The sequence below is a fragment of the Cottoperca gobio genome, chromosome 17 (genome assembly GCF_900634415.1).
Source record: "Cottoperca gobio chromosome 17, fCotGob3.1, whole genome shotgun sequence".
Taxonomy (NCBI): Eukaryota; Metazoa; Chordata; class Actinopteri; order Perciformes; family Bovichtidae; genus Cottoperca; species Cottoperca gobio.
Genome location: NC_041371.1, coordinates 13,662,829 through 13,678,518, shown reverse-complemented (window position 1 = coordinate 13,678,518; position 15,690 = coordinate 13,662,829). Strand labels below are relative to the sequence as shown.

At 43.8% G+C, this 15,690-nt stretch overlaps 1 long non-coding RNA gene across 1 annotated transcript; it reads right to left on the bottom strand.

The window, feature by feature from the left end:
* Positions 1-2,978: 2,978 nt before the first annotated feature.
* LOC115023022 (uncharacterized) lies at positions 2,979-14,172 on the bottom strand. The gene is made up of 3 exons (XR_003833974.1): positions 13,977-14,172; positions 11,243-11,337; positions 2,979-3,799 (listed from the first exon to the last, which is right to left on the bottom strand). It is a non-coding gene; the product is annotated as an uncharacterized LOC115023022 (long non-coding RNA).
* Positions 14,173-15,690: the final 1,518 nt, after the last annotated feature.

Genomic DNA, 15,690 nt, shown 5'->3' with positions numbered 1-15,690 from the left:
GCTAACAATAGACAGCCGTGCTTATCAAACAGCCTGGCAACTTCATTTGCATCCTACCAGACGACAACCAAAGTGGCCCTACACACACACACACACACACACACACACACACACACACACACACACACACACACACACACACACACACACACACACAGCCAGACAACCCCTTCACTGGCCTTGACTCATGAACTCTAGGGTCCTCTTTCACCTGCTACAACAGCATTCATGCTAGCAGGGCTGTCTCGCCAGCGCTCGACTGTTCTGCATATGTCCTCCTAACATTCCCACGCTCCGCGCTCAGACCTCCAGCTTGTGAGACGATCACGCTTTAAACACAGCAGTATTCAAAAAGGACATTATGGAGATCTGCATTGTGTCTGGCTGTCTGACTTTTTTGGGCCTCATGACGACCACCTTCATGACTTTTATGTCCCTTCTTCCCCCCTCTAATTGATCTGTAAAAATATTCTACAATCCCACGTCTGACTGGCACGCAAAGAAAATATAACACAGTCATCATTTCTGTTTCTATATTTCACTGCTTTGTTTCCTATTCTTGTGCTTTATGTTTGGAAAGCTTTGACAGCTTCATCACAAAATAACGCTCTCGTGTCGTACCCCCCTTCCCTCTCTTCCTTTCCTGCTGAAGCTGTGTTGTTGATTTTCTTTTCCCCGGCACATCAAGGGTAAACTCATGACTCTCTTCGCCTTTTCCTTCCTCTTCCTGATTCTTTATCGTTTGTCATTGGCTAAAAGCAGCTTCTCATCTCCTCATTGGTTGGTGTAACGGACAGAAGCAGTGATGTGGCTCACATGAGGCTTCAGTATAGTAGGAGCGTTTAAGTGTTATTGTGAGAAATGGGGTAGAGCGTGTTCCTGCTCTCCGACAGATAATGTGACAGTCAGATGTGGAGGGTGCGACACTCGGCGGGTTTTCGTTCAGATCATGCGAGAGAGACCTTGAGAGGCGTGCAAAAGACTGTGACTGAATTTGCCTCGCCACACAGCATATGGACGCCTTGATCGCTCTATGCAAATGGCCGAGACACAGACACATGTTCACAAATGCAGACAAACTACCCCCCTCCCCTCCAGTCGCTCATTAATTGTTCCTCCTAAAACCAGACGCCCCCCCCTTCTCAAATAATAACCTCTCCACTAACACCCCCCACTCCATCTTCCCCTTATGAGCGACCCCCCACCCTACAGTCTAGACCCCTCAACCCTCTCCCTCTATCTCGAACCAGACGCCCCAAAAATCCTCCCCCCCTCCTCCTCTCTCTCTTCTCCTCAGCTCCCACGACCAGCAGACAGACCCTATGATTCGCGTGACCGCCATTTTGCTGCCCACAGTAGAGCTAACTGTACAGCGCAGCAGCTGCCTTGATGGGTGAATGCAAATACGAACGCTGCTTTGTTACTCAGCCGCTCAGACGACTCTCATCACATGAATTAACGGCCCAAAAACGAGACCTGCTCAATCAAATGCGACCACAAAACGACACACTGCCGAAACGCAGAAACGTGAGATATTCATTTATACAACGCTTCAATCCTATGACGGCTCCGAACGTTATTATGCCAAGTTATGAGAAACATGTTCAATATTCCTCAGGTTATTTCAAAGTCTCAAAAAGATAACAAGCAGTTCGGCTGCCTCTCATTTCCCTCTAACTGGTGTATTCTTGGGAAATAGCACTGATACGATACTTCACAGCTATTGTGTTCTTCTGGCGGCAATTTTTTGTTACACCGCCTATTTATATGTTTCATATGCAGCCCTTTTCTAGCAAAATCAGTCACCCCATGATTTGTTCAGTGTCATGGTAACCAGACACCCATGTGCATGAAAATGAGACTATTATGGTCTGTCTGTCTCGGGTTTGTTGGGCCTATGGATCCTTTTTTAATTAGAGTCTGTGTGCATGTCTGAGCTTCTCTGTTTGCTTAATGCTTTCATCTGTGCATTATGTATGTCCGTGTGTAAAAAAAACCTCTGTGCATGCGTGACAGAGCGCTATCTGATTAAAAGAAAGGCTCGCCCTAATCTTTTGTACAGTGTCACATTTGCATGCGAGGGAATCGCATGCAAACACACGCACCATATGGCACAGTAGCACCGGACTCTTGATCTCGCATGCACTGAACACCTATCAAACACATTTCAAGGTGCGAATTCTCACAACCCCAAGAGAGAAAACAAACGGCACCAAATGCACTTTAAAACATCACTTCACTCCTGCTCGCTCGATGCTACGCCGCGTTCATAGGAGCAATTATCAGCACACGCCAACAACATGATGGTTGGAGGTTATGCAAATGCAATTAGCCTCGATTTGCATTCGACAACAGCTATGCACAGATGGCAGACAACAGAGATGCGCCCGCCATCTTTGGCAGAGGGAGAGACTGGCGGCCATTTTGTCTGAAGCTGTGCCCATCTGGATGGAAACAACCACGCTGCATTGCTGTGACGACGGCAGCAGTTTGGGAGCTGTGGGTGCGCACTGCTGCTGCTCGCTGGCAAACACTTTCAAGGCCAAGTACAGTCCATTTATACACACAAACAGAACTCTCTCTTGAGGAAAATGTATAGAGAGTAGCTCCCTCGTGTGATTCAATGTTCAGTGGCGTCTTATAATTCAAAAGGCTTCACGAACGTATCTTAATTAAACTCATTTCTTAAAGTTAAAGAAACATATTTTACAGCTGTCATCAACATCCTAAGAGGATCCCTTCTGAATCAAACAAGGTGCAAAGTCATGGTCACACACACACACACACACACACACACACACACACACACACACACACACACATACACACACACACACACACACACACACACACACACACACACACACACACACACACACACACACACACACTATTTTAGGTAATGTATGAGGTAATGAGAGCACATTGAGAGTTGTTCAGTGAAAATGTGGAGTGTTAAGAGAGATACTTGCCATTTTACCATCTCCACTACAGGGTGTGAAGCTCTCTCTGCTCTGTGATCTTCTGCCCTCTGTGCTCTTCATTCAGTTTTTTAAACAGTCTGGAATTGTTTCTGGTTTTAACAGATGTCTACAGCTCACCATAGTAACAGCAAGCCAAAGTGAGGAAGAGAAAATAAAGATCGTACTGTCTCTTTGTCAAATGTAAAAACTGGTTGGGGAATAAACAACGGGCGAGTCGAGGATGGAAAGTGAGTCAAAAGCAGAACTCCCAAACTGGTTTTTAAACAGCCAGAGGCAGAAGGTGGGGGATATGTCAATCTTATGAAGGGAAAAAAAAATCAAGAGAAAGAGAACATCCCTGTCGGCGGTCTCTCAACATGCTGGGTATTATTTGGGGAGAGATCCCCTTCAGCAGAACCACACACAGCCATCGGAGATCGGGACTGAGGTCCAGTCTGAGGAGCCGGGGCTGCAGCTGAGAAGGCCACGCAGGGCCTGTCCTTTGGAGGTCTGCGGGCCCCGAGGCCACAGACTAACACAGGAAACCCCACTCAGAGCAGCGCAGGCTCTCTGTTTCATATTGATTTCTCCTGCTTGCCGGTAGCTCCAGAGGTGCTTCAAGCCTTCAGGGAGCTTCTCCATCCTTCCCAGCCCACTCACTTGCTCCCCGCCTGGGCTTCACTGGCTCTGCTGGACCCCTGGATGGAGGTATGGGCCACAGGAGGAGAGGAGGAAGACAAGAGCCCATGGCAATGATGATGAGCTGCGCCGGGTCTCTGAGTTCAGTCATCTACCAGCCTTTATCCAGCCTTCCAACCACCCACCCTTGTTTCCATCTGAAAAAAGGGAAAATAGAGTGTTTTTCAAAATCTCACCTTTGGCATTCACCATCCCTCTGCTCAATGCAAATGCAAATGTAAACACTAACACTTTGATTAAAAATATGTGGGAAGAAAACGCCAACTTGCTCTTTTGTAACCTGCCCCAAGGCACTCACTGCTATACAGAAACAAATAAAAATGCTCAGCATACTGTATGAAAACACAGACAAATCCCTCTCTCTTCATATTTAAAAATGTTTGTTTCCCCCGTAAATATAAATCAAAGCATTAAAAGCCTTACACATAACCTACTCTGGGTGGAAATGCTATTGACATCATTATGTTTACTCATTTTTGACCATGTCTTATGACTGGCATAAATAAAACAATGAGCATGATAACGCTTGTGATACTAAACTAATCATTTGCATGGATTCCTTCACTGCCGTGCATCTTGAAATGTTCTGAAAGCATTCTGAATCCTGTTATCATGCTAATACAACATAGTCCTTTATGTGTTGCTTTGTTCTTTTCTATAAGAAAAACGAATTGCAGGGGCCTCCTTCAGTAACCGCGCACTCACTGGCCCCCATTGCTGTACAAACCAGCAGCAAAGGCACATTCAGCTCAGTGTGGTTTGGTGGAAAATTAATAGGACTCAGAAAGCAACGGGTTAAAGTGTCCAAGGTCAGTTATGGGATGGCTTGTTTGTGAATTTGAGTTTGCTGTTATGTGCATGTTTTCATCACATAATGGGGGAGCACCCGGAGTCGCCCCTGGCTTGGCCTGTGCAGGGGAGTGACGTGGGGTGAGATTGGGTGAGCCGGAGGAAGATTCAGACACAATGCCCCCATTGAGAGGGTTCAGACATGGGTGTTAACTCCCCATTCCTTCACACACAATAGGGCCCCCCACTAGAGCCGGCGTAGGGGACAATGTTGGTTCAGGGCAGCCCTCCACCCAGCAAGAAAGAAAAGAGCTGCATTATCAAGATGGGAGGAGAGGGAAGGACGGCTGGGGGGCAGGAGGAGAGAGATAGATGGAAATGTTTGTGTATGAGGAGCGGAGCAGAAAGGAGCCCTGTGACCCACGGCTTTGGACTTGAGGAACAAAACACAGACATCGACAAACACATCGTAGCAGCATCAGGCATCGTATACGGCCTTACAAAACTTTAAGGAATTATTCATATTATTATTCTTAGTATTCTTAACAAGATAGACATAATCAGCCTGTCCGCTGCAATACACATGTTCAATGTACATCTTGTGTTTCGTCTGCTTTCTCTTGGCTTTACATGTTGTCCGTCTTATTATTTCTCATGGATAATTCAACATTTGGCAGTTGAAAATAAGCCATTTTGCTTAAACTGTCATATTTACAGTGATGCGTTAAATAAATATATAAAATACAGATGGTTAATCAAGATATCCCTAACACCATGATGAAGTATATTACCCTGTTAGAGCTTTTCATACAATACGCTCGTTAGTTCATTTAGAGCTACGGAGCCCGGAGAGCACACGGTCATGCTTATTTTGTTAAATATGTTTTGCTACCATGTCCTATTTTATTTGAACGTTGTTCAGTTAAATATTGATATGAAGGATGAGGACTACAGAGTTGTATTGAAGCACGCCTCGGCTATATGCTTGGAGCCTTTTCACGAAACAGATGAAACCACACTAACCAAGAAAACATGTGAAACTTAAGAAGCGTTCCCACACAATGCATGTCTTGCAATGACCCAGTGATCTTACTGAAATGTTGCTTTCATATTTTATCGAATTACACATATTGCTGAGTACCATTTAAAATGCTCGCTGCACATAGAACCGACCAGTGACCATTTTGTTTTGCGTCACTGTCACTAACCAAAAAAAGGCAAAATGCCAAAAAGATAATCTCGTAGGGATGAAGAGGGTGGCATTATAAGCAGCAGCATGTTCTTACTACAGTCACTCTATAATTGTGAACAACATTTCCTCTTAAAGATGAAGTATTTGATACATGAAGTAGTGAAAATGTGCTTTTGTACGTTTCAAAGGTTTCACTGAAAAAAGACCCAGTTGTGAATTTAATATACACTCTGAATAAAATGACAGACTGGGGAGTTTATCTGCAGACTTTAATGGCATGTTTGCAGCAGAGAACAAGAATCCCGTCCTCCAATGACTTCAACATTTTTTAAAACATCTTAAGCGTTCCTCCAAAGACTATATAACAAGCATTTGCTTGTTTGGAGTTGCTTGTTATACACTCTGCGGTTGTAAAAGAACACTGCTTTGGGAGTGAAGCTGTCAGCGTTAACAAGCAGTTGGTAATGTAAGTGCGTAAGCTTTTATTCCAGACAGGTAAAATCTCCGCTTGTTAAACAAAGGGGGGTTCTGCTTAAGATGTATAAAAGAAGCTATGAGTTTGGCTGTGTTTGAGGCCATGAGGCAGTATAGGTGGCGAGAGGAGGGGAAGTAAGGATAGCTGGAAAATGTTTAGGAGATCCTGTGTCTCTCTGGGAGCCTAATAGAATCCTGTGGCTGGAGCGAGAGCTCATTGTGCCGGTGTAAAGGATTACACTGGTAAACTGGTAAAACAGGGAAACGAGCCCAAACACTCTCTACCTCCTATGGAGAGGCAACGAAGCATCGAACAATGAGAGGGGAGAGCGTACTGCAAGCTGACTCATTTCATCTACAGAAAAAGACCTGGAGAAAGTGATGCAGGAGCTGCGACAGGAGGAAGATAGAGGAAATAGATCAGGCAGTTCATATTCATGCATGTGCACGGGCAACAACCAAAAGAATCACCTGGAAGTAGAGTGAAGGATGGAAAAAGAAGGGCAGCAGGAGGGGCTGCATGGATGACAATTTTAGTAGTAGAAGGTAATATGGGGAAATGATGTCGGTCTTGCTTGTCTGTCTGCATCCTGAGTGACAGTTTACAATCTCTGAGGCAGCAGGCAGGCCTAGCAGGTCGGCTCTTTGCCTCCATACAAACATCATTTCTCATTTTTTTCTCTCTCTGCGTCTACCTTCCACCTCTAGCTCTCATCTGTTTCCAGCCATCTTTAATCTCCACCACCACCTCCTCCTCTGCATTTTGTCCACATTTTAAAAATATTTCTTTGCTCTCACTGTTCACAGTTGATGGCCAATTATTGTAACCATCATCTTCAGCGTCCTTGTGCTGAATGTATAACATTTTTTACACTTGAAAAAGGGAAAGAAAAACACTGTAACTAGTATTAGGTTGTCTAATACTTAAGCCGCTACTCTATAATGATTTCTGACAGGCCCTCTGTTCTTTATTGAGGTGGCTTCGACTCATAACCAGAAATGATGAGCTGAATCGCTCTCTCTCTCTGCACCTGACCTCCTATTCATCAGAAAACTGTTAGCCGAGTTTCCAAAAGTGTCACCTTTCTTCATGTTAAATCAGAAGATGAATTTTGAGCTAATATTTCCTAGAAACAGCATTTTCTACCTCCGGTTTCTCTACTTTAGCATCTGTTGAGAACTAATCCACAGAGGTTTTATTGGAGTCACTGCAAATTTCGTAGGCGAGGAAAATCCGCACCAACGTGTGATGAGCACGATGACCCCCGCACATTTCCCACAGTTTACACGCACAACGCGCAAGTAAAGCATTATTCTCCTCTCATCTGCTGTTCAAATGGAAACCACGCTGAGCATAATGCATCATCTGCATTCTGCAACCTGCCACGCTGAAAGACTCCTCGCTCCTCCTCGCTCTCTTCATCTCTGTTCCTTCAAAGGCTGCCGAGGGTGTATTCAAACAGCAGGATACACACTCAGCTAACAAACCTCATTAAGGGCCCATACACACTGTCTCAATGCTAACACTAGCTGTCACACATCCCCTCTCAATGCACACACTGGTGGCCACACTGGCCACGACAAAGCATCTTTACAGAGCTAATTAGAAGGGTCCCCCTTTCTATTTGAAACTCATCTGAATAGAAGGGATGATAACGAAGAGGGGAAAATGAGATAGAGAAAGTGGGACAGGCAGGAGAAAAGAGGGAGAAAGAAGAGAGGATGCTTGCTAATATACTCAAAGAGATAGCAGGCGTGTCTTTCATAGGGTGGAATTAAAGCAAGGAGAAAAATCAGGCAGGGGGACTTGAATTAGTGTGACACTGCTCTGTGTAGGTCTGGTGCAGCAGGGAACGGGGAGGGAACTGAGCGGTGCACCGATTTGATTGGTGTGCCAGTATCTAGAGAGAGACAGAGGGAAGGAATGGGTGTGACACCAGCTTCATGGGGAAGGTAGCAAAAGAGCAGCTGGACGTTTTTTCAGAAATCTGCGTTAGAAATGCTGCACTTAAACATGAACAACGATTAAACAAACTGCAACAAGCGAAATACAAAATGGGGAACAATGAGATACAGATGAAGCCCAGGCTTGCAGCAAATATAATAAATAAATGTGTGACGCTTTTGTGTTTCTTTGCCCTTTTCATGCTAATCTCTGAAAAAAGAGATGATCAGTATTCTCTGTCTAAAACATCGCTGTGTCTTTCAGCTCCTTATTTAGAGAAACACAGAAGGTCACACTGAGAGTTCAGCTCCAAAAACATTCCTCCATAGTTGCCATATCTTCCTCCAACCCTCCTCCATTTCATGTTTAAATTTTTCTTTTGTGTGTCCTTGAAGGAAGCTGAGGGTGTGTGTGTGTGTGTGTGTGTGTGTGTGTGTGTGTGTGTGTGTGTGTGTGTGTGTGTGTAGGCAGACAATGCCAAGTTGACAGTTAGGGTCTCGGATCAAGCCCAAGGCCAAGTTTGTCTCCACAGACTGAGTGAATGGACTCATCAACAATTGCAGAAGTAAAACATCGTAAAACTGCCTCAATATTATTTGCATCACAGAATAAAAAAGGAACAAATAACTCTATTTTGAAAGTGATCATTTTTTAAGTGTAAGAAGGATCAGAGTGCAAATCAAATGCAATCAAAATGCAAAAATGAAAGAAGGAAAAATGTTTAATCCTCAACAAAATTTTAAGTTCAAGTTGAAGTTATGACCTAATTGTTGTCCCATCAAGTCCAGTGGCCCCTGATGAGAGTGCAAAGCATTCTGGGAGAATAGCAGGTGTCCCCCGTGTCACAGAGCTTCCCAGACAGCTTGTTAATTTGCACAACTTTTACACACACATCTCTCCCTCTATGTGTGTGTGCATGCATGTGTATGTATGTGTGTATATATTAGCGATGGGACTTGACCCTAGCGAGCTGCGGCAGTGTTTCGCGTCTTGCTGGGCGTGGGAAAAAGACGGTACCCCTTTTCACAGCTGCCTCGGCCGAGGCCTGGGCTGCTGGGGGCCCCTGTACCCCCTCTACACACACCCCCCGTTCCCCCTTCTCCGACTCCCCCCCGCCTCCTTCCATCCCATTCAGGCTTCGGCCTACTGGCTTTCAAAAGCAGGACCCCCTTCCCAGCCCTTCATAAATACATCTCATTATTCAAGCCCTAGTTTGCATAGGGATTCCAAAGAGATCTCCACTCTGCTCGTGAGGCCTGAAGCCCCTCAGCCTTTTGGACCGCACAAGTGCAAATTTCGACTTAGTAATCTCCCTGTGTTAATATTTGTTTTAAAACGATGTGTGCACACTCTCAAAATTATTAAACCAATATTGCAACTGTCTTATAATTTCTATTTCTATGCATCGCTCTTTTAAAATTTCTCCTTTTTTTCTAAAAATGTGGCAGAAAATCTGATGAAACTAAAAACCAGTGAAAAGAGAGTTTAGCGGGACTATTAGTAAGTGCTTTGCTAGTCTGTATTCCATCTGCCACCGGCTATTGTACAGTACCTCACACACACACACACACACACACACACACACACACACACACACAAACACACACACAAACACACACACACACACACACACTCACACTCCCCTCCACAGCACCCCCCCCCCCCCCCCCCCCCCCATTCACTGCAATGCATTACTGCAGAGATTTATCTCCTATCAGCCTGTATAATACTGAGGTTATAATTTACATCCACTTTAGAAAACAGCAGCACAGGCCGGACCTTGCATATGCTAATATAAAGCTTGGGAAAATCTGGGCGACTCAAAGAACTCCACATAAAATTTGAATAACTGAGCTTTATATTGAGCTTCAAGGTTGTGCAACCATGAAGATTTGACCTTGCTTACAATATGTACTTATTGTTTAATTCCTAATGCTGAACTATTAAAGGGGGAATTGGAGGGAACATACTGACAACCTTAAAGTTAAGAATGTTTCTGTTACAATCTTGGGAAATAACTGAAATAACATCTCCTGGGCTGAGGTTTTTATTTCTTAGAAACCTTAAAATTGGATAATTGTATTTTTAATGTGAGGGGGAAACCAAAAGCATCTCACTGCATTGATCGTACAATAGGTTTCCTTTGCAATTCACGTTATTTTCAGGCGTTTTGACTTAATGCTGCCGTTGCTAAATTGTGCATACGCTACACCTTTATGCAAGTCGCCACTTTGCCTACAATAATCAGGAGACTATGGGGAGGGTGACTTGTCGAGGCATTAGGGCCGAAAAGGACAGAGCCACCCAAACGCTCTTTCCACATGAGCAGGTCCAAACCTCGCCTGCGCTCTCCTAACGGGATAAAGAACCGCAGCAAAGATTACACGGCCACCTCCCCTGCACCTACCACACACTCTACCTGACAAATAGGATCATAGTGTTTAAAGGGATAAAACGCTGAATGTATGTGAATGAAAGAGCGAGGTGTGTGTGTGTCTCGACGTGTGTGTGTGAGGAGGATGGGGGGGGGGGGGGGTGCAATGTAAAAAATGTTAATACTTCAAAGGAATGATGGACTTCAACATGGAGGTCTTACTTCACTCGCTCAAATCACACCGTTTACAGTCTGTTGCTGTAGGCTACACTCAGCTCCACACTGTATGTATATATTCTGATATATACACAAATGATATAAAACTGACATTTACACCGTGCGCAAATAAAACTGGCAGTAAATGTCCCTCTTAATGGCCCTTTTCGTTTGAATAAGACCGTGAGGATTACTACAGTGCTGCACTTTAAAAATCATTCTTGATGCAAAATATAAAATCTTCATTATGTCAAAATTCAGGCTCAATCTGTCTCACCCTCGTCTTTTTCACACCCACACACACACACCACCACCACACACACACACACACACACACACACACACACCTCACAGCTCTACACAATATGGACAACAATCAACCACCAGCTTTGCTGCAACATCTCAAGACTTTGCTGCAACAAAACTATCTGTAAGCCTCCAGCATCTTAAAGTCTGACCTGAACCTTCATGGACTTATTGTCATACACAAATAGATAAGGCGGAATAAGCAAACTGCAGACTGGTGCTCATATGGAAATGACGGCTGAAGCACTTCTCTACATACATGTGTTTTTACTTAAAATATTTACCTGCAAGCGGACTGTTGCTCCTCCTCCTGTCTGGTGGCAGTTTGTCTTCATTGCGAGTTGATGTAAACTTCATGGCTGACGTTGTCGGCAATTTCCTTTTAAGACAAAAGAAAAGAGAATCAGTGTGTGTGAAATCACTGCCAGAGCTCTCACTTTTAATAAAACCACATATTTCAGTAATAAATAAGTGGCTTGCGAGGGAGTAGAGGAAAATACAAGGGGGGGGAATAAATGCATCTTTGTTGACCTTGCAGCTAACAGCCCTCCACCAAACTTGCCTGGTTTTTTACTCCTATGCACTTAATTATTTTTGCCTCTTTGCAAGGCTAAACCTATTTTCTGTTGCTTGAACAATAAGTCAAGCTTGATAAAAGTGTTTGAGAAAAGCCAACATTGTAAAATGTGATGGAAAAGCCACAATAAGTGGGAAACAATACCACAAAGCAATAGCACAGAGCATGCTTCATCTGGGCAACATCACAGTTGCTAAGCTACTGAAATACAGGATTGAATGCGAAAAATGTTGTATACAAAATAAAGTAGGCTAGTATTAGAATATAAATCGTAAAAATCATCACTATGACCGTGGAATCACAAAGAAAGATATAGGTTACATAATCACTATTTGAATCCCTGATTTTCTTTGTACCATTACAAGATGGAGGACAAAGAGGTCAAACTGTGTATAGTGGTTCAAACTGTACAATGGAGATGCAAACTTCAACAACACACACACGGTCACACACGATCCAAGCTCTCTTGTTTAACGGTGCACATCAAATATTGTCAGTCATGGTCTAAATAGAGCATGCTGGGACTTCAGGGATATTCAGTCATCTCCAAGGCTTGCTGATTCTGCTCTAAGAATAGATCAAACTCGGAGCCGATGTCCTATTTTGTTCTTATCTAGCAGGCAAACACAAAAATAATCCACCCAGCGGAACACACATTTGAACATATCTGCCATGTCTAACTTGGATTCAGTGATGAAAGCATGTTGGATACGGGCTGACGATGATCGTGTACAGAGTCTTTTGCTGTAAATGACTGATGCAATAGGACTTTGATGTGTTGCACGCTGCAGGTTCTGGATGGGTTGCAAAGAATCAAACAATAGTTGACACTGAAAATATCTGTTTTGTTATCAGGCTCAAAATGTTAGCACACTCATAGTCCAGTTCTATAAGCTCTAATAAGGCTTCATCTTATCTCAGCAAGTGATGTACATGAGCATCCAATTATACATCACACTCCTAATGTCAAGTAAATTACAGCCAGGGGACATCACTTAGCTTACACCACTCATAAAGGAAATACACTCAGTATCAGAGGAGTCAGGGAGTCTGCACACGCAGCTCTTCAGGATAAATTCATACACAGTAATTATTGGTTTAAATGAAGGCTACTAGTAGGCCTATGAAAAAATCACCATAACCAACATGTGAGATCTTAAAAGCGATCTGATGCTGCTGCTGCTGCCAACACCATCACGTGAGTCCTGGATCGACCAATCGCACGAATCCTTTAACTATTTCTGTCTAACCCCTCAAGATATTAATGTTATAACACCCACACAGTTATGACAACTACACAACAGCACGCACTGTGTTTTTTTTGGTATGTTTTCCCACATGCATCACTAGCTTGTGTGCTAAAGTTGAGCGAAGAGCAGATTTTCTGACGCTCAATAGGCCCCAGCATCGCCGCGATGCCCAAACCACGAACCCTGAAAGCAGCAACATTCACGCCCTCACAAACACCTGTCCAGAAGAAGTGGACGACCGACACCATCACACAACGATGTTGCTCTGTGGCTCAGCGGAGTCCCTCCCCTCCCCACCACCACTCCTCCTCATCGGCAGCCGCGGCGTGCAGCCTCCCTCAGCATCCGTCCCTCCTGCTTCCTCTTGCTGCTGCTGCCCGCCCCGGCATCATCCTCTCCTCCTCCATGCCGAGGCGAGAGTAATCCCCCGGCTCCGAAGTGCTCGGCGTCAGTTCGTACTTTCGGTTCTCTAGCTTTATGAAATTAAAACTCATACAGCTAGATAACCAAAGACACCAACTAACCCGTTGTCTCTTAAAGGGGCAGCTTCTCCGATCCAAACAGAGTAGAAGAGAGAGGATAGCGGGAGAGGGAGCCTGCATGTTGCACATTGCAATGAGAGCCTCTCACACACACTTGCTCTCTTTCACACACACACACACACACACACACACACACACACACACACACACACACACACACACACACACACACACACACACACACACACACACAGCAGCCAATTAGCTTCTTCATCACCATCAAATTCAACTTTGCAGGGATGCTGTACTAGTATCCCCACGACTACTTTGGTGCTAAATCAGCATTTTATTTTGCAAAGCATCACACGTGCATGTAGATAAAGGCCGGACATACTACCTCGTCATTTTGCAACCCAACCAAAACCATTTAGTAATATATAAACGCACATTTATACGAGTCCGGGTTTCCTTTGGTCAACACTGTGGCTTTACACAGCTAGATTTGAACCATTATTCTACCGCATCAGGCCTGACAGACAAGCAAAGTTCCCATCAAACAGCCTTCAATAATGTCACAGCTATAGTTTACATTTCTGGGAACCACAAAACTACAATCAATGTGGTGAAACACGAAACAGCCCTCTAAATCATAATTAAGGTTGTTCCCACATTAACTATACCAGATATATAAATCCAGCATCCCACTTACTTGCACATCAGGCTAACTCCACTCCGTTACAGCCAGTATCCTCCAACAGTTTCAAATTCCGCCTTGGATTTTACTATGTTATCAGAGCCTGTGGTCTGATCGCTCCCGATGAGAGAAAATGTTGTAAACGAGCAGGATATTAAAGCTTCAATGTGTCCTGTCTCTATTAACTCGACTGTGTCCTCTCCCTCACACATGCGAGCTGCGACTGACAAGTGCAGAGTCCACACGGTGAGCAGAGGGGATAAACTCCGCCTCAGCGCGCGCGCTAGAGAGACAGAGGGGGGAGGGGGGGGGGGGGGGAATGGGGGGTGATGGCGAGAGGAAGGTAGAGAAAGGCGGGAATCTGAAATCATTAACGCCAATTTAAAAATGAATGCAGGTGTGTGTCAATCAAGACTTTATCCCCCAGTTATCCTCATTAGTTCGGCCATAACATACAGAGAAGTGCGTAAAATATTTTTTTTCAAATGGAGCTGGGCGAGTGATATTTTAAGAGCTATAACTGCATTATTGAGAAATAAATGTGATTGTTTATTTATTTATATATTTTGGAAAGTGTCAGCTCTGTGAGGATATTTTAGGGTCAAGCTTTCCTGTACATAATAGGAGCACATCATTCGTAAAATCATTACTATTCTTAACAAATCTTCCAATCTTTTGATTAGAGCTGAAACGTTATTAGATAGAGCCATAAGCCATACACGCTATAGTTAATTCTCATTTAGGATAGGATATATTACATGTTATAATTTAAAGAAGCAAAACAAAATGCGAAAACACAACTCTTAAATGATCTTAAAAAGACGAAACCCTTTATAGGCTATACGTTATTTTAGTCAGTCAGCTTACATCTGTTGTGCACGTGTTATAAAATGCTATACATGTGATTAAATGCATTTTATGGAAACAGCAGCGAATAAGGTCAATTAGCTGGCCTATTCTTATTTACTTATTAATGTAACCTGATTATGGCTGCTTTTTTTTTGCTATGATTGTTACATTATTATGCCATAATGATACATACAATAGCCTTGTTAGAGCTTTTAACAAAACACTTATATAGATATAGTAGCCTTTATCTTCTAACAATAGCTGTTTCCAGACGCAGAGACTGCATAAAGGAGAAACCTTTACTGCGTTTTATTTTATTTTAACAGTCTAACAGAAACACTCGCTGTTCAGGCACTGAGCAGAGGAATTCAGGGTTTCTGTCCTTGGTGCAGAAAGGCCCACGCCTATGTAGCTAAACCACTGATAGCATATCCAGGCAATATGCAGTCTTATCGATGTGATATTATGATATGAGTGATACCTGAGCTGAGGAGATGAGATAGTACCTGCGATAACAATCACACACTTTTATAAAAGAAGCTAGTGGCAGAGACAAGACCCGAATAGCAACTTGCAATATTTCTCAAAGTTTGAAAGGATATTTAAAAGGGTGGGATCAGTGTGTGTGTTTGTTTGTGTGTGTGTGTATGTGTGTGTGTGTGCAGGTAAACCAATAAAAGAGCAGCAGCGGGCTACAGTCTGGGTTTCCAAACGAAGCTTGCATCAGATAGCAGTTACATATCTGATTATTGCGCATGGGCAATCTGTTAGTATCATGGAGGTGCAGCTCTCCTGTCAGGCTGCTGCACAGGTCCGGCTCTACTGTATGAATGCTATTCTACTCTGCATCATTTATAAGCAGATGTAATCAGCTGTGGCC